Source organism: Eptatretus burgeri, chromosome 1, assembly GCF_056783735.1.
Source record: "Eptatretus burgeri isolate ZD-2024b chromosome 1, Ebu_testis_v1, whole genome shotgun sequence".
Taxonomy (NCBI): domain Eukaryota; kingdom Metazoa; phylum Chordata; class Myxini; order Myxiniformes; family Myxinidae; genus Eptatretus; species Eptatretus burgeri.
Window position 1 is genome coordinate 18,121,956 of NC_140961.1, and position 23,640 is coordinate 18,145,595.

General features: G+C 44.3%; 1 long non-coding RNA gene across 1 annotated transcript in view; it reads left to right on the plus strand.

Moving 5' to 3' along the window:
* The window catches only part of LOC147033954 (uncharacterized), a 164,308-nt gene extending 141,299 nt beyond the window's left edge, over nucleotides 1–23,009 (plus strand). Inside the window, exon 4 of the long non-coding RNA XR_015056230.1 lies at nucleotides 22,974–23,009. This is a non-coding gene — a long non-coding RNA (uncharacterized LOC147033954). The remainder of the gene's footprint in view (nucleotides 1–22,973) is intronic.
* Nucleotides 23,010–23,640: the final 631 nt, after the last annotated feature.

Below are 23,640 nucleotides of genomic sequence, written 5' to 3' on the forward strand. Positions count from 1 at the left end.
TGCTCTTATGGCCTTCTTTTTTGGAGATGTGCAGTGATGCCTTTCAATGCTTTGCTGCTTGGTTTCTGGGTCATTATTGTGGAACGAGCTTTCATCACCACTCATGTTATGGAATATGAAGTCATTGTCCTCGGCAGCATGTTGTTGAAGCAACTGTGATGACATCCTTGTGTTTGTTTTTGTGTTCCTCTGTAAGCAAATGGGGAACCCAACAGGAACAAACTTTCCAATATCCCAAGGTCACTATCTCCTGTACGGAATGGTGTCCAATGCCAAGCTGCGTTGTGATCTCCTTCAGTTCTCATTGATGAGCGCATCAACTTTCTGCGCTTTGTGGTCAGTCATGGCGCTTCTCGGCCAATCACAGCGTGGCTGATCGGCGATGTGTTTCCATCTTTGAAGTGTTTCATCCACCTTCTGACTCTGCTAGCTCCCATGCAGACATCTTCGTACACCGGACTCAATCGGCTGTAGACATCTGCAGCTCAGTTGTTCTCCTTCACAAGGAATTCAATCACTGCACATTGACGAAATGATATGTTGTACAACACACAGACAGAGGGAGCGGAGGGGAAGGTGCAGACAAAGGCAGTTCTGGTGGTTTCGAGGAGTGAGATCAGTACAACGCTGGTGAGAAATTGAGTTGATGTAAAGAGCAACTCGGCCACCAGGATGGACTTCAGGCCTACATAATCAGAGGAGACAATAGCCAGGGAGAGTGTCAGGGGTGGGGGAATATGCACACCTTTGGGAGTTTCCTTCCCTTTTGTCTACATATGTTGTTCGTGGTGCCAAACCCAGCATGTTCTTTAACAGTTGTAATCCAAGGTTTGAGCTGCTTCACGAGTATCGACGATCGTAACGGTCAGCTACCACTTGAATGGATCTTTGTCAGTTGGTGTCTGTAACTTCTGAGTGATGTTACAATGAGCACATCAACAGGGTAACGTTTTTGAAACTTGTATTTCAAATAAACAGATACCAAGTTCAATGAGGAAGTTCACCACTACACACAATGTCCAACTCCGATTCCTGCATTGAGTTATTTCTGCCAGTGTCTCTGTTCTACTGGCACAACTCACACATGTTCACCTCGTCTACCATGGCTGTTGAACGATTGCTTGTCGTGGTGTTCTCACTCGTACACTGACTGGCCGATTCACAAGGATGATTAAAGTGCTCAACATAATTCTTTCCCGATACACAATCTTAATGAGTTTTAATCAACCTCATTATATTTGGCTCCACACGTTAACAACCACTCTGGACATCAACACCTCATTCACTCATCTGGGTTAAATCGAGCATGGGGATGATGGAAACGCATTTCTTGTCTCTTTACACCTCCCTCTCGCGGGTTTGTGTAGTATCACAGAACAATCCCATGCGTTCCAGCAAATGCGATTCTCGTCCATACTGGAAGTTTCATCTGAGAACATTCCAGCACCTTCACAAATCTCACCAGGTCGTTTACAGTACAATACTGCCATCTACAGTCAAAATGAGCTCATTACATCAAGCACTTGATTGTACAATTTACCGATCTGTGTTAAACAAAACTTATAACATGTAACCGTCCATTTAATTGTTCATTTACATGCATTTACTAATGCTTAAATTTACCACAACATCTCACTTTTAACTGACAGATAGACACTTCGGAGTCAGGGACGCCCTGAAAGAGGAAGGACTCTGTGTTTCTGTGGAAGGAAACAGTTGATATCCAGGTTGTCAGCAGCTGCCTGGATTGAGATCTCCCAGGTTGGATGTTTGAGGTCCACACAATGAGGGACGGGAGAGGAGGCATTGAGAGGGTGCAGGGGAAATGGGCAGTTCGGAGGGTGAGGGATGGGGTGGGAGGCGGGGAAGGTGCAGGATGGAGGGAAAGATGAGGGGTGGGAGGGTTTGGGGCGGGGGATGGGAGGGTGTGGCACCAGGGGGGTGGACGGGAGGGTGTGGCACCGGGGGCGGGAATGGGACGGAGTGGGATGCGTTGGAAAGTGGGAGGGTTTAGCACGGGGCGGGGGGATGGGAGAGTGTGGCACCAGGGGGTGGAAGGGAGGGTGTGGCACCGGGGGGGGGGGAAATGGGACGGAGTAGGATGCGTTGGAAAATGGGAGCGGTCTGAACGCAGAGGAAGATGGGGAGGGGCAGGACTGGGGGGAATATGGGAGCGTTCAGGATGAGGGGGAAGGTGAGAGGGGTGGGGACAAGAGAAAATCCAAGAAGGGAAACATTGATGGAGTGTGTTTGGGTGAAGCTTTGAGGGCTTGGAGTGCGAGTGAATCGTGGAAAGGGTTGGGGATGGGGAAGCTTGGGGTGAGGGGAAATTTGGAAAGGGTGGGGTGAGGGTAAGTTTGGAGAGGGTGGGGTGTAGGGGAAGCTTGGAGATTGTGGGGTGAGGGGGGGATGCAGAAAGGGGGGACATGAAGTGAAGGGATACTGAAGTAGGGGGAGATGTATAAGGGGTGGGGTTGGTATGACGAGGACTTGAAGGAGAGGTCGTGGAGATGTCTGACTCCATGACCATTCAAATCCATTCAAATCTGAATGGATTTGAAACTGCAAAATAACATGAAGGGCCATCAATTTGCTTGATTTTCAACCATCCAAATTTGGATTTAGACCAGGTCACTTAATCCAGGACATGCTACTTCGATTTTCCCAACAATGGATGGAGGTCATAAATGCCAAACATGAGATCAGAGCCATCTCCCTCAACATATTGTGAGCTTTTGATATGGTATGGCACTGACTGCTAACGAAACTCTCTTGTTATGGTATCCAAGGTAATCTCCACTCATGGCTCAGGGACTTTCTCTCCTGTCGCAGTCAATGCATGGCTCTTAATAGAATTCTCTCGTCTCTTCTTCCCGTCCAGGCTGGAGTTCCCCAAGGCAGCGTTCTTGGCCTGTGATTTTTCTGGTTTTCATCAAGGATCTCAGATATCTGGAAAATCTTCTTTATCTCTTTGCTGATTACTCCACCCTCTGCCGTACCATCTCTCATCCCTCTGATTGGCAGGCAGCAGCCTTCACTCTCTGCAGACCTGCACAAAATCACAAACTGGTAAAACACTTGGAATATGTCTTTCAATCATTACAAATCTCACACCCTCAACATGTCTCTCCGAAAGGACCATCTGGAAAACCACTGCATATACTTTCTCCACAATCCTCTTGAAAGAGTCCTTTCACTCAAGCTTTTGGCTCTCACTGTCTGCCATGATCTTTCCTGGTAAAGCCACCAAGTTGGCCTCCAAAACCAGTCACCGACTGGGCATTCTATGTCGTGCAACATCCTTCCTTGGCACACCCGAGCTTCTAACCACTTACAAAGCTTTCATCTGCAGTCTAATGGAGGACTGCACTTCCTCTGGTGCTCCTGCCTCACACCTCGCTCGACTTCACGCTGTGGAAACCAAGGCTTTTAGGATCATTGGTATCTCCCGTGATGAAGCTGTCTTTGGGTCTCTCACAGTCTTACCGGAGGCAGGTCGGTGGTCTTTCTGTCTTCTGCCGTCTCCTCTTCGGCCTTGCCCCCCCCACCCCTTGCTATGTCTGTGATCTGCCCCCCTATATTTCCTCAGGGTGCACAATGTCCACCAAAATCCCCTTCTGGTAAAACTACCAAAATCAAGAATCACTGCTCACCTTCACTCTTTCGTTCCTCTTTTTTCACGCTTCTGGAACAAACTCCCACACTCTCTTCAATCCCACTCCTCCCTCCAGGTCTTCAAAACAGCTGATCACCACCACCTCATATCTCCCCTATCCAAAACCACAATCTTTTCTACCCCCGTTAATCCACCCCAACCACACCTCATTCAAATTCCCTATTTTCCTTCCTGAAAGTCCCTGTAGTACCATCTTGTTCACCCCATGTTCCCCACCCCATCCTTCTCCCTTGCACAAATATCCTATTGTCTATTTTTCCCCACTATTTTGTGCTTCCCTCTGTCACCCTCTTGTCTTCTGCCTTGTCATATGTTTATATGTATTCGCTCTTACATGAGACTCGACTTGGTATGCAAAAAAAAAAAACAGAAAAAAGGGGTGGGGGGATTTGAGTGTCATGCACAAATGACCTTTGCAAACTGGGTTTCTCAAGGTTCCCTTCATTAACATTCTGAGATACAGATCATGGGATGGGTGGAAGGAATTTTGGTTCAAGGCATGCAGAAAAGTCATGCTGCAGGAACCAGAGGAAGGATGACAAACCAAATGCTTCGGTGAGGGACAGGTTTCCAAAATATGCCTTGTGAAGAAGAAGAGGAAGCTTTGTAAAAAGGTTGGGTTTATCAGCTGTTTCTTTCTATAATAAGGGCACTTCCCAACATTGATGACTCAGTCATCCCCAAACAGAAAATGTTTATTGTATGGCCATGCATTATTGCCGTTTGAGTCAGGGTGTATTTGTTTGTACACGTGTTTAGCTTTGTTATCATATTTGTTTTTCCTTCAATCTCCTTTCTGTAAAAAAGGGGGAAAAAAAAGAGTAAAGGCATCTCTCAACAGAGATGATGGCTAAGGAGTCAGAAATGCATCCGTTGATTGATTAATTTCCCCAGGAGGTGTGCTGGCAATTGCAAATAATTAAAATGGCTTTGAAAGACTATGTGCGTTGACTGAAGCTGAAATTAGCAGTGTAGCAGCTGACACTTATGCAGTGGGCAGTTCTGTGTTTCTCACAGACTGCACCTGAGCTGGAAGGTGTATTTAATTTTGATATCCACATCAACATTCCAACTTAGGCAGCTGTCACCCAATGGGCAAATTGTACTTAACGGACTTCTTCCGCCCACTTATGAATCTCTGCAGCATCAAGTGCATGGTCTTAACAGCCCAATGTTCAATCAGCCCCAAGGATAGAGAGATAGAGTGGTTCATTAGTGAACTTTGGTTACCACAGGTATGGTGTTTGACGAGCAGATGACACACGCGGATTAAGGTTTCCTTAGCAATGGAGCCCAATGGAACACACATTTGTGGCTCCACAATAACTAAAGGATAGTTTTTTCAGTTGGCCACTCCGTTGTCGGAGGATTGAAATTTCCTGATATGTAGCTGTCCAAATCAAATCCACACCAGTGAGAGCAGTTGAACAAAATTGCCCACTCCACTACTACATGTAGCTTTGCATTACGTGTAAAGCTACATGTAGTTGTCGTGGAACATCTCTGCATTGACTTCTGCTCAGCTGTACTCTGCACTCACCTTGTGCATATTGCAGTCGCATGATGCCCTCCATAATTTCAAATACTTCATATCTGGCACTCAATGACTGCACATTCCACTCGGTGGTCAAACTCATATCTGAGCCTTGTGTACTTTTTTTTTCTTTACAAGATCGAGGCCCATGAAGGGGAGAGTTGACCATTTTCACAGTACAGGTTACTTGTCCATATAGCCAATAACACACTTCCAAAATCTCTTTATGTTCATCCGCGTTAAAGTGCATGCCTGTGAGGTGTTTCATCAAAGGTTCAAACAAGTGGAATTCAAAGGGCTTTTTTGGTCTGCACAATAGGGAGGATGAGAATCTGATCAAAGGAGTTTACCCCTTGGCAAAGAAAATCAGCAAGAAACACAGATTCTCTGAAAAGTGCAAGCAAAGTGTGAAGTCACTTATTTTGGGATAACTGCATCGATGTGTGTGCTGTATATTATCAAAAAATGAACATTCATATTTTTTAAGCTCCACAAATATGATAACTTTTAAACAATGGGGAGACAAAAAATATTACAAAGAGAGATGAAAACTTTGACATCAGGTGGTTCCATTTCACAACTAGAACGATACTCGGTAGTGCACTTACCTCCGCCAGGCTGAACAGTTTATAGTTTGATTCCTACTGATAGGCCGGAGCTGCATCCGAATCTTCACCAAAATCATATCGGCTTGTTTTTGTCACCTACCCAACTCATCCATTAAGTTTTGTCATACTGTCCATAACTTTTTGAAATATTATGCTATATTTCATTTTGGCCCCATTTCTCAAAGGTGTAGAACCACTGAAATTTAAAAAAATTCTCAGATGCAGATCTTCACCACAATGTAATCGGTTCGCTCTTGTCACACAACATACCTGTCTACCAAGTTTCGTCTAAATCCGTCCATAACTTTTTGAGATATCCTGCTCACAGACAAACAAACCGACAAACAAACAAGAAAATGACGTCATGCAGAGCACAAAACTTGCAAAATCCACCCCCTCTCCAAAGGTTGCCATGGACACATCAAATTATGCATTTCATTAAGATTAAAATTGACAATCTTAATCAAAAGCTCAGGTCAATTGGATGAAAATTATTTTTCAGATTGAAATTGAATTTAGAAGTTTGACCTTGAGTTGACCTTTGACCTTTTGACCTCAAAAATAGTTGCTTTCCCAATTTAGTGATGGACTATACACATCCTGTTAAACTGTCAACTTAATAGGATGTAAATTGATGATTTTTCAGTTAAAAATTGATGATTTTATAAGTTTGACCTTTTGACCTCAAAAATAGTTGGTTTTCCCAATCCAGTGAAATCAAAATCAATAGGCTTCTCAATTGAGACTACCTCGACAGCTTTGTAAAGTTTCATGACGATCAGTTTGGAATTATGACCTGTAGGCGATAGACACACAGATAGACAGACAGAATAACAAACTTGACAAACAAATATACTTGAAAAATCTTCCATTTTGCAAGTAACAAACGGGGGTAAAAACATAAACTTTTTCAACCTTTGGTGGCAGAGAAAATTATTAGTTAATCCTCAAATCAAGAAATAGAAAAACAGGAGTTTCAGATCATAGACTTTTACACTTTAAACAGATAAAATACTTTTGTATTTAACTTTGCCTCGTTCATGGTTTTTTAAAGAGTTCCACTGAATTAGATAAAACAATCAACATGGATTTGTGTGATAGTTATTAAACATTATTTTACACTTACAGTGAATGAATGATCCATTGAGATGGTTTATGTCGGGTTATAGTTATAGAACATGGAATGTTCCTACATGTCCGCAAGTGTTTGACCTAGCGTGGATGATCAACGAGCCTTTAAGAGAGGGGGGGGGGGTTAGTGTGGGAGTTGGGGGTGGGGGAGGTTGTGGCTCCACAGTAACTAAAGGATTTTTTTTTCTCCCAGTTCAAAAAACTGGAAAATGACTACTCTAAAATTGCATATTGTTCACTTTGTTGTTCATTGTTGTGAATGTGGAGTTACTTTTGTTATTTAGATAAGCTAATTTCATGAGAGGTGAAGTAAAAGAATCCTGACTTTTTCACAAACATATTTTGAAATCTGTTGTACACATGTTCACCTTTTCTGATCAAACATCACAGACAAAAGGACACTAATAGAACACAGACACATGACACTACTTATTCTTCTTCGTACACATGGGGCTGTGGGGCTGTGGGGTAGCATCATTGGTAGTGGGTTAGCATGAATGCTGGCAGATGGGATTCCTATTTAACGTCCATTTGAGGGACGACATTGATTTCTGCATCTCGTGTGGCACACTGGCTCACTGCCATGGCTTGAGGTAAGGCCTCGTCCTCTGTGGCATTCGGATCTCCATCTCAAGGCTTGGGGTTTGAATGTACATATTTCCATTCTCCATCATTTTTTTTTCTAGAGGGGTCTAAGGCTCATGGAGGAGTTGCAATACAAATCATGCACACATGTTAACAAAATAATCCGCAAGACAAGACAGGACTTGACTTCAGCCAAACACAGCCACTGAGCTTGGATAAGTGGTCACTTACCAAAAGCACTCTTAAGTACCAGTCTACCATCCTTTCGACATAATGTTTCTTTGTGCATTCATTGGTGTAATTAAGGATAAATTTCCTCCTCCACATGGATGCTAACCGATGGGTTTTATCCATGCTCTATGATTATAAATACTGAGCGTCAATCATGGAAGCAAGTTGTGCTATTTTCAAAGTCTTTTTTATTTTTTGATTCAGCTTGGAGATCGAAATTAAACTGGTGACCTCACAGAATCAGAACACGCTTGGTCCCGGTATTGCACCAAGATTGATGTGACTTTTACCTCAACATCTGGGTATTGCGTGTGGGCCAATCCTCAGTGGACAGAGAACCTTTACCTTGAGGAATTAGAGGTGGGCCCATCCTCTGTGGCTTGTGACCTCCACCTCGATGCACTGGGCTGGTAGATGAGCCCATCTTCCATTGCATGGGACCTCCATCTTAAGGCCTGGGTCTTGGAGGTAAGCCCATCCTCCATGGTCTGTCACCTCCACCTCGAGGCATTGGGCTCGGATATGGGGCCAATCCCTATAGTATGGGGCATCCACCTCAAAGCCCAGTAGTTGGAGATAGACTGCTCCTCCATGGTCTGAGGATTTCCACATCAAGGTGTCAGAATTTCTGCCATGTATTCAACCATCTATGTAGATGGCCCCAGGTCAGGTATGGGAGCATGTGCCAGAACAGCGCATCGCTGCGTCCACTTTCCACGGGTACTCCAGGGCCTCCGTCTGGCCATCCCCCAAGCAGATGCCAGGCCCATCCCCATCTTCTTGAGATGCTGGTCAACATGCTGCAACCAGGAGGCACGTGGTCAGCCCATTGGCCTCCTCCACCCACGAGACTCCCTCGCGGAGAGAATCTGGTGAGCAGGATCAGCATCAGGAAAATGAGCCACATGTCCATACAGCCGCAACTGATGCTCACGGACCATGCAGGTAACAAATCTCATCCGAGTCTCTCTCAGCAACCGCTCTTTGGACACAAAATCCGAGCAGCGATAGCCAAGGATTCTCCGAAGAGACCTGGTATCAAAGGAATTAAGTCTCCGTCTCAGATCCTTGGTCAGAGTGGAAGTCTCGCATCCATAGAGCAAGAATGAAAGCACCAAGGACCTGAAGACTCGGACTTTCGTCCTCCCGCACAGGTACCGGCAGCGCCACACCCCATGATCCAGTGAATCCATGACTCCCCAGGCCCGACCCAGACGTCTATTGACCCCTGACTCACAGCCAGCAGAGACATGAATATCACTGCCAAGGTAAGTGAATCTCTTCACGACCTCAACATCCTCACCACAAACAGACACAGACCGGACAGTAGCATCCAAGATGTCATTGAAAGCCTGGATATTTGTTTTGACCCAAGAAAACCGTAATCCCAGCGGCTCCGACTCCTCATTCAGCACCTCGAGGGCCCCCAAAAGGATATCTAAAGTCTCGGCAAAGATGACTGCATCATCTGCGAAATCAAGGTCTGAGATCTTGACATTCCCAAACGATGCACTGCAGCTTGATCTCTCCAACATCCTCCCGAGAATCCAGTCCATTCAAGTGCTGAAAAGTGTGGGGGCCATTGCACACCCCTGACGAACTCCAGCAACAACTGGAAATAAGTCAGAGATGGTACCACCACATTTTACAGCGCTCTCAGTCCCAGAGTACAGTCCAGACATAAGATCGATCAGTTTTGGTGGCACCCCACAAAGACCAAGAATCCTCCAGAGGGCATCCTGATTCACTGAATCGAACGCTTTACAGAGATCAACATAGGCTGTAAGCAGCCCCTGCCGAAACTCTCGTCTGCGTTCGGTGAGGAGCCGAAGAGCAAGGATACCGTCAATTGTTGACCTCTTTGGTGTAAAGCCTGACTGCTCTGGATGCTGGTGCTCACGCAGATGGTGGCGAACCCTATCATGAATTATCCTAGCAAAGACTTTCCTGGCACTGAGAGCAGTGTCACCCCTCGGTAGTTGATGCAATCCTGGCGATCACCCTTCCCTTTCAAGAGTGGGACAACAAGGCCCCTCTTCCAGTTCGTTGGGATGATGCCTGGGTTCCAGGCAGAGCACAGAACTGCATGCGACATGAGTACAACATTTCCACCAGCCTTGAGAAGTTAAGCATGGATTCCACAGATCCCAGGAGCTTTACTGCATTTCAACCGGTTCACCGCAGCCCGTGTTTCCACAAGCGAAGGTGGACCACAGTTGATTTGAGGGTCAGCAACAGGGATTGTAACACCCTTGACATCCAACTCGACAGCTGGTGGATCAGCCTGGTACAAACCGCTCAAAGTAACCGGCCCAGGGGGCCTTCACTTCAGACTCTTCTGTCAAGAGCCAACCACTCTCTACTCTAACTGCAGTGCTCCGAGTGATGGGCTTTGATGAACGCAATGTGCGAATTCCCCCTGTAAGCGGGACGGGAATCACCTGTCCACAGGTAATGCTCTACCACCTCACAGATTCTTCGCACATAGGCCTCCTTGTCCACCATTAGTGCACGTGCAGTTTTACGCCTCAGCTCCCTGAACAGCTCAGCTCTGCCATTCAGCCTGGCCCTGCAACTCTGGTCAATGGTATCCAGTGTCCCTTGAGAGACAAAATTCTTCTTTGCCCTGCAGTGAGTTCCAAGACATCCACCGGCAACATCAAGGACGGTGGTCTTGAAAGTACTCCACAACTCTTCAGGACCCCCCAAAGCACCCATATCCCCCAAATGTCCACTCAGCATGTTCGCAAACTCCTCAGCTACCCTCTCATCCTTGAGCTTGCAAACATCCAGCCTAGGCTGGGATGGTACCAATCTCCCGGATTTAAGCTGAAGCTTTAGAGTTGCTACAACAAGCCGGTGGTCAGTATTGAGGAACTGAGCACACCGGTAGACCCTGCAGTTCTGGATCATCCTCCAGAAACCATCAACAAGGACATGGTCAATCTTCTTTGCCACACCGCCAGCGTTGGAATACCAAGTCCAGCGATTAGCTTATGGGCGCTGAAACTATGAACCAGCCACCCTAAGTCCATGACTTCTTGCAAAGTCAAGGAACTTAGTGCTATTCTGGTTCATAGTTCCTGACCCATGGGGAGCAACACACACCTCATAACCATCCCTATCAGTTCCAGTCGATGCATTGAAATCCCCCAAGACTAGAAGTGTATCTCGTCTGGGGCACTGATCAACCACAGACTCGAGCGTGGCATAGAATGCATACTTCACGGTGAGATCACTCCTCAGTCGGAGCAGAGACAGAGACCAGGGAAATGACACCGAAGGAGTGATGAATCTTGTCTCATAATGCGCTCGTTGACCGGTTTTACCTCAATTATCATTGGGATCAGCTTCTTGGACACAGCTGCAGCAACTCCTTGAGTATGGTATCCATCAGTGCGACCAGACCAATCGTAGGTGTAACCACCCACCATGATCTTGCCGCAATCCGCTCTCCGAACCTCAGAGTGTGCTGCAATACCGATGTCAAATGCTTGAGCTCAGATGATAACAGAGACAGTTGATCATCCTCTCTTAGAGATAGGACATTCCAGGCACCCAACCAAAGGGACCGCCTAAGATTAACCCAAGGAAACCATCGTCTGGTGGACGACACTTCAGCACCACTCCAACACACTCTTCCACAATCTGACCGAGGAATGTTACCCCGTGGTTTCCCTCCTATCATCAAAGATTGGGGGTCCCAAAGGCTTTGCCCCAATCCCATCATCCGATGAGCTGCCTTGTGAAGGGAATCTGCACAGGGGGTACTCCCACGGAGTGGGTTTTCAGATTTTTTTTTTTTTTTAGCGTTTTTGTGTTTTGCGGAATGAAGGGTTTTACGGTGGCCAGAGTGCAAATCCTGCCACCAACCTTCTGATAAAAAAGTAACCCAACTGCAGGAGGACGTCCACATACACAGTTGGGCACTATATATGGATGGCCGTTGGCTCACAAGGAGCTCCTCCGCCCTTTGACAGGTTTTGTTTTTAATCCTGCTGGCTGTCCATATCCAAACATCCTCCTCACCAAAAAACGTGGTGGGGGAGATGGTTTATTCGCCGACAACCCGACCATGGAACAGGTTAGTACAGGTTTACATGGTACCTGTAGCAGGTCACAGATGTAACCTGACTTGAATGGCCCCAGAGGTAAGAAAAAAAGAGGGTAAAACTGACACTTTCTCATGTGTAAGCATGATGTTATGTGGAAGGAGTGGGGGGGGGGGAGTATCCAAAAGTATGTTGTGGTAAGATGAGTATGAACCATGTGGTTGACTAGCCTAGCTTTATGGCCTGTATTAGCTATTTGTCAGCAGTAAGTCCTCTTGGAAATCGTGCACCGAGGAGGCAGTGAGTATCCGTTATGAAACAGATAGTGTAAGGTTGTATCGTGTAAAACCTCCTGTGAATAGATGAGGCCATGTTGTGGATTTTTTTGTACCAAAGGCAAACAGAAAGTGCTTTGCACTTTAAAGGAACCATCACCACCACAAATTTTTTGGCCAGTGGATTGCAGGCCATGGTGGTGATATGGGCTGTATAGGCCTGACTGGGGCTTTAACACTTCCTTTAGGGTCTGCCCTGTGGGGGCGGACAGCCTGAATAAAGATGTTGCCCACACCAGTGGGTTGCCAATGATGGGACCTGCCACCCATGAAGGCAGTCCCAGAGACTTCAAAGGCAGTGGCCATCCAATTGGACTTGGACCTTGGAAGAAACATCTCTCTCCCCACTCTCTCTGCTTCAAGCATTAAGGATTATTTCTAAGAGCCATGTGCACGTCTTACCATTGCCGTCCTCATCTCTCCTCATTTTCATCCTGCTGCAGCAGTCATGTGTGCCAGTGACTTGCACTCCACCGACTCATGCTTGCATAAGTCTTCACCTGCCCCTTTGTTACCTCTGCCCCTGAAGGTGAAGGAGGTTAAATTTTCATCCCTCTCTGTCGGTTTTTTTTATAATGTTTGTTTGTTTGTGTGCAGGATATCTCAAAAATTTGACAGATCCGGATGAAATTTTGTGGGCCGGTTGGGTGTGTGACAAGGGCCAACTCATTAGACTTTGGTGAAGATCTGGATGCGGATCCAGCAACGAGAATTTTAAAGTGATTCTTCACCATTCATATGGCCAAAAATGATATATAGTATGATGTCTCAAAAGGTTGTTATTTGGATGAAACTTGTCATACACATTGGATGTATGACAAGGACGAATTGATTCGATTTTGGCGAAGATCCAAATCTGGATCTGGATAGGAGAATTATTTAATTTTTAAAGTGATTCATCAACATTGAGAGATACGGCCAAAAACGATATATAGCATGACATTTCAAAAATATATTGGGCCCGATATGTTCTCGTGGACCAGGCGGAGGTATATGCTCTACCAAGTGCCCTTCTAGTTCTTCATGTATTAGTCCGGTATTTTCCTGCCATTAAGGGGCTATATTTAATTATGTTGTTCATAAGTTTGCATGTCCTTCCTTCTCCATTTGTGTGTCCTTGTGCATCATATCTGTTCTGGATCTGTTGTCTTGTCGATACCCATATCAGATTTTCCCTTATAATAAACCATTCTCATTATAAGAAGCGTCTTCCTGCCTTTTTCCTCCGACTTGTTTCACCGCCAGGTTTAGCTTTCATTTGAATGTTCCTTGGGGAATGTAACATTAAGAATGCCGTGAACTTATAATATCATTTCGGAATCCTCGGATGGTCTGAGACTTTCCGGTTCAGAAAGGCCATGTTCATGAACCCCGTCTAACGTGATAATATCAAGCCCAATCCTGGCACTCCTTCATTCTGAGATCTCCATGGCATTTGCAGACAAGGAGGACTATGCACGAGGAATCTGTGAATGGGTGGAGCATCACCTGTGGACAAGTGATTCTCATTCTGCTTACAGAGAAATTCGGGCATTGCATTCCTCCAAGCCTGTCCCTCAGTGTGCTGCTGTTAGAGCAGAGTATGGTGGACTCTTGAAAGAGGAATCCTAAGTGAAGGCCTGCTGGGCCAGTTACTTTAAGCGGCTATACCAGGCTGACCCACCAGCTGTTGAGTTGGATGTCGAGGGTATAACTATCCCCATTGCTGACCTTCCATTCAACTGTGGACCACTTTCATTTGTGGAAACACAGGCTGAAGTGAACCATTTGAATGGGGGTAAAGCCCCTGGGATATGTGGCATCCATGCTGAACTTGTCAAGGCTGGTGGAAATGCTGTACTCATGACATTGCATGCAGTTCTTTGCTCCACTTGGAACACAGGCATCATTCCAACTGACTAGAAAAGGGGCCTCGTTGTCCCTCTCTGAAAAGGGAAGGGTGATCGCCAGGACTGCAACAACTAGCGAGGGGTGAAAAAGGGCAAGGTCTTTGCTAGGATAATCCTTCATAGGGTTCACCACCATCTGCTTGAGCACCAGCGCTCAGAACAGTTGGGCTTTCGACCAAAGAAGTCAACAATTGACGGTATCCTTGCTCTCTGGGTCCTCACCGAAAGCAGATGAGAGTTCTGGCAGGGACTGCTTGCAGCCTATGTTGATCTCTGCAAAGCATTCATTTCAGTGAATCGGGATGCCCTCTGGAGGATTTTCGGTCTTCGCAGGGTGCCACCAAAGTTGATCAATCTAATTTCTAGACTATACTATGGTGCAGAAAGTGCTGTGAGGTGTGATGGTTCCATCTCGGACTTATTTCCAGGTGTTACTGGAGTTTGTCAGGGGTGTGTATTGGCCCCCACACTCTTCAACACTTGCATGGGCTGGATTTTGGGGAGGATGTCAGAGAGATCAAGCTGTGGTGCAATGCTTGGGAATGTCAAGATCTCTGATTTTAATTTTGCAGATGATAGTCATACTTGTGGAAATACTGGATGTCCTTGTAGGGGCCCTCGAGGCACTGAATATGGAATCTGAGCTGCTGGGACTGGGTTTCCTGGGTCAAAGCAAAGATCCAGGCTTTCAATGACATTGGATGCTGCCATCTTGTGTGTACCTGTTTGTGGTGAGGATGTTGATGTCTAGGAGAGATTCCCTTACCTTGGCAGTGATATTTGTGTCTCCGCAGGTTGTGAGTTGGAGGTCAATAGACGTCTTGGATGGGCCTGGCAAGTCATGGATTCCCTGAATCATGAGGTGTGGTGCTGTCGGTACTTGTGTAGGAGGAAGAAAGTCCAAGTGTTCAGGTCCTTTGTGCTTCCAGTCTTTCTCTATGGATGTGAGACTTGGATTTTGACAAATGATCTGAGACGAAGACTTAACTTCTTCGGTACCAGGTCTCTTCAGAGAATCATTGGCTATTGCTGGTCAGACATTGTGTCCAATAAGTGGTTGCTGAGAGAGACTCAAATAGGATTTGCTACCTCTATAGTCCGTGAGCGTCAGCTGTGGCTGTATGGACGTGGTTTGATTTCCTGCCGCTGATCCTGCTCACCAGATTCTCTCAGTGAGAGAGCCTCATGAGTGGAGATGGCCAACGGGATGACCGCATGCCTCGAGGTTGCAGCGACTTGATCAGCATCTCAAGAAGATGGGGATGGGCCAGGCATATGCCTCAGAGATTGCCAGATGGAGGCCCCTGGAATACCGACGGAAAGTGAAGTGAGACACGCTGCTCTGGTTGGTTTGCGCTCCCATGCCTAACCTAACCATGTCATTTATATAAATAAGAAAAGAGACCCAAGAAGCAATTAAATTGATAATGATAACTAGAGGCACTCATGATTTGATGAAAGTAGAAGAGAATTTAAAAAAGTATCGAATCCGCATCCTGATCTTCACCAAAATCTAATCAATTTGTCCTCGTCGCACACCCAACCTGTCCAAGAAGTTTTGGCCAAATCGGTCTTTAACTTTTTGAACTCACAGAACGAGAGACAGATGTGAAAATGTAACCTCCATCCACCTTCGTCGGCAGATGTAATAACAAGATGTGTGAAAATGGTTCGAGATCTTCATCGAAAAAAGACACTGGAAGGACCCCGATGAAGATCTGTGGACATTTCTAAGAGGCAGAGGGCTATACGTCTGTTATAATCTTGGGGAGATTGCAAAGATAAACTTCTTCGTGTGAAAATTTCCAGTGTGGAATAATTGGTACGTTTTACGCAAGGAGAAGGTAGATATTTGAGTGCGAGTTTCCAGAAGCTGCTCTCAACATGGTGTTTAAAAGAAGCAATTTTCAGCCACTTTTGTTACAAGTCCATTACTGTCATCTTGATGGATGATAAAGCATGGACCATGTCTTTTTTATCGCTTTGGGGGGTGCAGAGGGACCAGTTTGTTTTGTCACTGATGAAGCTATGCTGTGCTATGCTGACTCTCAAAAGTCAAAGGTCAAGGCACGACCGCAAAGTTAGATGCTATGTGCAGATGTGTTTGAACCATGAAAAGTTAAAGTTGATGGAAATTAAATTGGAAATGAATTGCACCATCCTCCATTTGTAACTGCTGCATTATCTTTGCATTGATTCAAACTAGAGGGAATTCATCAGGAATGAGGAAAACTTAACAAGAGGGGGTAAACGAGGGTGTGAAACACAAATCAGTTATAAATGCCAAGGAGGGAGGATTGTGGGGAAAAAAAGAAAGGTTAGATTTTGGGAACTGGCAGGGCATCGTGGGTTGGAGGAAAAAAAGAAACGAGTTAGGAGGTGGACGGTGTTCAGGGGGAGGACATGGGATGGGGTGGGAAGGACAGGTGGTCAAAAGTCTTTCAAGTACGTAATATGTCGATGGCAGCAAACATAACGGCTCGATGCCATGGGATGTGACCTTTAGATCCATCGAAGAAAGGCCCGAAGTGCTATTGTACACCTGACGGGCCCAGATGGCAATTCAGCGTGCTAATTAAATGTGTTATCAATACACCTGGATTAGGAAAAACGCCAACACCGTTAAAACAAGTGTTTCTCTGTTGCTTTAATCCATTCCTGCTATAAATCCAAGCATGTGCATTTAGCGCTGCTGTACCTGTGATATGCTGCCATGCTGACGATGCTTTCCCGCAGAAGTCAGCTTGCTGTGCACACCACACTTGTTTACAAAACATACAAGAAAAGGAGAAATCAATCGGCGTCGACTTGCGGACGCATGTCAGGTGACACACACCTGTGCATTTTGCAATCCGGGCCGTGATGCCACCTGGCAACGCCAGATTCATCATCTATACGCACTGAAATTAATCAGCAACAGTGAGTACATGCAAATGCACAAACACACATGAAAACACACATGCACGCACGCACATACCTCATTGCAATAAGCTAGTGGATACACAATTGAGAAGGGATGGAGCAATATTTCCCTTTGTGATCTTTTTTAAACATTCATCACACTTTTCAAATGGCAATCGATTTCTAAAGGACAAAAAAGCATCCTGAAAAGCAGAGCATGCCATACATGAAGGGAAAGGATGGATCAATTCAACCCACACCCTTCTCATGGTGTCAGGGCCTGCTGAAATAACTTCCTGCAAAAGAAAATGTACTGGGTAGTTTGCCATTGAATTAACCAGATGCAGTATGGTCAGGGGAGTAATTTACCCAGGATGTCAGGGACAATGAAATGCTCTTCATAAACGATGTGGGATCTATCACTTCAACAAGCAGCAACCACAACTGGTGGATGGGCCCCGAGCTTAGCATCCCATCTGAGGGATGGCACACAGTGATGCAAGACCCTGCCTTTTAAAATACCAGGGTGAAAATTCATGGCAGGGTCAGGAATCAACCCTCAACTAGACAGCTTAAAAACGGGTACGCCACCTCTGAGCTATCTTGTCAGACCATGATGGGAATGACACCACAGAGAAACGAGTAGTAGATGTAGAAGCAATTGTGATATATTCCAGGCAGCACATTACAACTGGAGGAATTTCAATGCAGGTTGTTGAGATGTCAGGTAGCTTCGAGGACTTTAAAGACAGATTTGTTCTCTTCTGAAAAGGGATTACGCCAAATGTTTGGATTTCTACACGACATCCAAAACATACATAAGTAAAAACGCTTCGAAAGAACTTGTGGCTCTCGGTGGTTTTAAAAAAAACAAAAAGGAAAAAAGCACAAATCGACATGCAAGTGAGGCATTTCCATTGTTGCCGAGTGTTGCACATCACAGGTAACCCGCCAGCTGCCAGGCTTCTCCTGCCAAGGGTTTCTGGTTCCGTGGGGCACGTGGAATGGTTTCCACGGCGATACCAGCCTAGCAAGCAGGTGGCTCACCCGTCAAGGAACTCACTGGATTGGCCCAGACTCTGGGATTGCAAACAACACGATTCAAATGCATGCAAAATCCACCAACTCCATGGATATATTGACCTACTCTACTGGCATCCTCCATGCAAGGCAATCGTCTGGAGAGTGCTAACCTGTATGATGGATGGGCTTATACCGAGAAGCTCCTGTTGACTTCTCGGATTGCCAAAGTTTTCTATTGATTGAACATTCGGGGAGGCATAAGTAGATGTTTTATGAATTCATCGTCCACCCTCCATGCGATTGGAACCACGATGTGAATTTCAGGGAGAGTGGCAGCATGATGCCGGCAAGAACAGCGTGATTCTGCCATTTGCTTTACCAATGTTGTTTCTTTAGGCTGTACAGAGAGCATACTTATCCTTTTAGGTCTGGACGATATTGACCAATTTGTCTCTTGACCTTCAGTTTTAATAGCATAGCCGTGAAAACGTATATCTCCGTTAGTTGAAAATTCCAATGTGATTCTAAAGAGAAAGTTCAAATATTTTTCCAATTTACTCTCAATTTGATAAGTTTTTTTACCCTTTGATGGGTGCAACAATTTTGATAATTTCAAACTGATAATATTTCTGCAGCATCAATAATTTCAGTGATTAGCTGTCAAAAGGCATGAAGAAAGTAATATATCCAGTCTCCAGGTCTGTGATATGTAGATAGTACTTACATCGAAAGCATTTGCGATATATTTGTGGCTATTCAAGAAAGAATATGTATAATGTCAAGTACCGACCGATGGACAATTTGGAATTATATCCACAGCATTCATAATAAGTCCTCCAACCTTTTAGTTGTACTAAATGGCTCAACATTTGGCCAGCAACACGGGGTTTATCCGTGCCTCCACTCGCCCTTCTCAAGAGCAAATTTCTTGTTAACCTCCTCTTAGATATACCCGAGGTGGAGTGGGTGGGCAATATCAGTTGACCAATCACAAAGTTGTTTTTGTGAGACCTCATGACATGATGCCAATTGTAGCATCAGCCAATGGCAAGCTTGTGTTGTAAGTTCTTCACGTCCATAAGGAGGTTCGTTAAAATTGCATCATGTAAACCTCGTTGTATGTGGTCTTGTAATGATCCAATAAAGACCATCATATCCCACTTTGTCTCTGTCATCCACTCCTCCTCCCCCCATCGGAACATCTCTTGTGTATTTGTGCATAAAAGAGGACCATATGCCTGCGCTGTGCCTGCCTCCTCCTCTTTTGTCAGAGGTGAACTTGTTTATCCAGTGTGCCCCACCTCTAGTTTCGCCTCCTGACACAGTTTGGGGATGCAGCCAAAACGTTCACATTATCCCATAGGAGAATATGGCCAGCCCTTAACCCACTCTTAGCAATAGCAGACCTTTCCGGCTGGTTGCATTCAAAGGCCGTGCGGTGTTCTTTGGTGCACTGGCCCAAAGTCCTTCCAGTCTCTCATATATATTCCACACCACAGACACATGGAACAGTGTGTACCATACCTGTGTAATCATTCTTGTGTATTCTGTCCTTTACGTTAGCTAGTGCACATGTCAAGGTGTGTACAGGTTGAAAGTTCACCTTCACTCCTTCGGATCTCAAAATCCTACCAATCCTTTGGGCTAATCCTGGCACAAAAGGTAGAATGCAGGAGCCTTTGGGTGGTTCCTGCAGAATTTCGTGATTTCTGTGCAGGTATGTACAGGTTGAACGTGAAGGCGAACTTTCAACCTGTACACACCTTGACATGAGCACTAGCAAACGTAAAGGACAGAATACACAAGAATAATGGCACAGGTGTGGTATACACTGTTCCATGTGTCTGTGGTGCGGAATATATAGGAGAGACTGGAAGGAGTTTTTGCCAGCGCATCAAAGAACACTTCAAGACGTTTGAATGCAACCACCTGGAAAGGTCTGCTATTGCCAAGGATGGGTTAAGGACTGGCCATATTTACCTCCACCACCAAAGGTGAATGGAGGTTATATTTTCACCGCTGTTTGTCCTTGTCTGCCTGTGATCAGGATATCTCAAAACGTTATGGATGGATTCCGACGAAACTTGGTGGATTGGTTGGGTGTGTGATAAGGACAAATTAATTAGATTTTGGTGAAGATCCAGATCCAGTTTACCAGTGGGATACAAAACACAAACTGTTCAGCCCGGCATAGGTTTCAGTATGTGCTCTACCAGGTGCCATTCTAGTTTAGGAAATGAGTTTGGAGATTTGATACTAAATTGGATAAAGGACTTGCCATAAATTTGTATGTATCAATAAATCTAATATTAATTTTTGGGCTTCATTGAAATTGATTGATTTCGTAAATTAGATATAGTTCTGGTCTGTTGAAGGAATATGGCTGATATTTATTTAAATGTCCTCGAGTGATTGCGTATAAATTAATGAAAGTGTGTCGTATGAGCATTGTTGTGAAGAAATACAGAAAGGAAAGAAGGAAGTTTATATTTGAGATTATAACTTTGATGAGCAAGTGTGATGGAACTAAGTTTGATTGAACAAATGCAGATTTATGTTCCGCCCATGTTTTGCATCATCTCCACTTTGGGCGGTCAGGACTTTTTGTGTTGAACTTGTGTGTACTCATGTGACAAAGCATAGTTTTTTTTACCGTCATATTCAAGTGATTGAAAATAAAGTTATGAGTCACTTAAACCTCGAGTGTTGGTAAGCTGCCTCGACCGTTCTTCTTTTTACGAGAATCAGGACACAAGGGCCGGGCCAGGACAGCAAGTTCTCTGTAGTTTTTTCTGAAATATGACAATAGTCTCAAACTTTTGTCAAGATAATTCTGTCTTGACAAATATGACAAATATTGAATTTCTTAAAATCCTTTTCCTCATCTTGCGTTAATGACATTGGTTTATAAGTTATTTTCCATGATCTCAGTTAGTGAAATGCAATTCCTTTTTAATAGTTTTACAAAATCTTGAAGGTATTTTCTCTTCTGTAAAGTTCTAATTTATCAAGAAATCAGTGGACTTCTTCTGCAGGGAAGGTCCGGACACTCCATTGGCTCAATAAAACATGAATCCTCAAACAAATCTACCAAAACAAAACGTATAAACCTATAAGTTACCTATCAGTCATCTGTGGAGAATTCCCCATCCAATAACTTCATTAAACTTTGGGATATCATCACTGAAGAAGACAAATGAGACCCCCAAAAGTGCCCGTTTGTCATTCTTATTCTTCTTATTCGTTTCTGACAGCCTAAGTCAAAATTGGTTTAAGCTCCAAACTTGGTTTAAACACCAATCTACTGCGTTTTATATTGGGAATGTGCAAACTGATCGAAATTTTAATAGCTTGAAAGGATTCCATGAAAAGTATGCAAAACTGCATTCCTTTGTAAAGGAATGGGAAGGAATCAGGCGACTGTCAATCAGCCAGATGGGGGTGGTGCCGATAGACACATTTGTCCAAGGGCCAATCAGACCTACATGGCTGTTGTTCACGGTGAAAAATTGTCATCCCTGCCCGTGCAGGGCAGTCATGGGGAGAATCGACTTCAACAATACACACGTATTTCTACAAAGTACCTACCATTTAGAATGTTATATCGTCTATAAAGTATGTACAGTAAGCATGTCACAAAATGTCTGTGCAAGTAAAATAATTAATTCCATCTTGTGACATGTGATTAATATGCAACTCCAACAATTTTTGGACGTATATAGTGATAGAAAGCTCTGTGGATCACATGACTATCGCAAAGCATTGCTGTTTCTGTATTTATCACGCTGAAATTTTTTTTTTTCATTTTGGGATAAGCACTCTTTGTCCACAAATTATGTACTCATCTCTCTTTATTTGCTTTCAAATGCTTTTAAACAATATGAAGGTATGAAATCTGTTGTAAAGCATTGGCTAAAGTAATTTTCTCACCAATAAGGAATTGTTTACCAGAAAACATCATGAGTGAAGGCACTGACACAGAGTTGAGATAAAGATTTAAAATGTCTGCAGCATAAAACATGCTTATAGGTCTGACAATAAGAAAGCAGAACTCATTCCATTTGCAGAGTGGACTGCTTGCAGTTTGTGAGTTTCTTTGTTGCAATGTTTACTTGACAGGCTATGAATGAGTGGAATATAATCTCTGTTCAAATGTCATGTGGTCTTCTTAGTACCATATAACTATAACATATCTTTTAGAAACCTAGGATCATTGATTAATATATTGTTTGCCTTTCTCATTATTGAGAAAGTGCTCTCCTGAATCCACAAGTAAATGCTCAACACTACCACTGTTCCACTCAAAGTGAACATTTCAAACTACATGACTGTCAAACCATAGGGCAATAATAATAACGAATTTATAATCCCCATGCTGGTACAAACACATCTGGACCTGGTGAAAGATCTTGTTATTAGTCCATGCTTAGTTAAATGAATTGTGTACCCATTCTCTTTTGTTTGCTGCTCTGATACTTTAAAATATACTTGATAATGGATCACTGCATACTGATGGTTGTTTTATAGTGAATATATATATATATATATATATATATATATATATATATATATATATATATATATATATATATATATATATATATATATATATATATATATATATATATATATATATATAGTGTTAGCTGTGTAACAATTTAGTATTTTCTTTATTTCACTTGGTTGGCAAGTTAAATTAAATGAAGCTACTTTGGTTGGCACCAGTGAGATGCAGGAATGCTTAATTAATGAATAATGAATAACAAATTTACTGTGGGGTAAAGCTCTAGAAATAACATGAACACAGGGAGGGCAATGTTATGTTGAAATGATGTTTACATTGTGCAACGGTCATGAAGGGGGAGGACAACGAAGCAATGCAAATATCTGATAAAGCTTAAAAGTGCTCGAGGACATGCCATAGAAATTTGGATTTGTGGAGTGTGGAACTGTGGAGGAGGTTATGCAGCCGTCTCATGAACCATGTGTTTCTGCATGTGGGGAGCAGATGTGCTGCAGCACCAAAGCCACGTTGGGAGCGGACATACTGTGGCATCAAAGCCATGCGGGATGCGCCACTGCAGTGCAGGTGTGGGGAAATCTGTGCATGTCTGCGAGTGAAAGGATGAGTATATCGCCGGTGCACGTGCATGTTTAGCATGGACTTTGAGGAGGTTGGAGGAACATTTGGGGTGAGGGGGGGGGTGTTGCATGCAGGAAGGCTTTTACAGGTAGATAGCACGGGTTTTAATTTTAAATGGTGCTGTCCGGTTTTATAAAGAACATGGCATTTAAAAAGGAAATGTTGCTGCTTGGGCATGTTTCATCACCAAGGTGATGCCCTGGTATTCTGCCTCTCCTCCCCTTCCCCTCACGCTTCCTTCTCTTGCCCTTATGCTGCCTTCCATTCCCCATGCACTGTCTTCCATTCCCCTCATGCTGCCTTCCCTTCCCTCCCCTCATGCTGCCTTCCCTTCCCCTCTCCACACGTTATCCTCGTCTCTAAGGGCCCTTTCACACCTTGACATTTTAGCCAGCGTATGGCAATGTATCAAAATGTATGTAAAATGCTGGCGTACGCTGAACTATTGATGTTTTTTTTCAGTTTTGGGCGTATTCATAATGAGTAGGACGTATGCATAACGTATTAGTAATGTACACAGAACATTTTGATA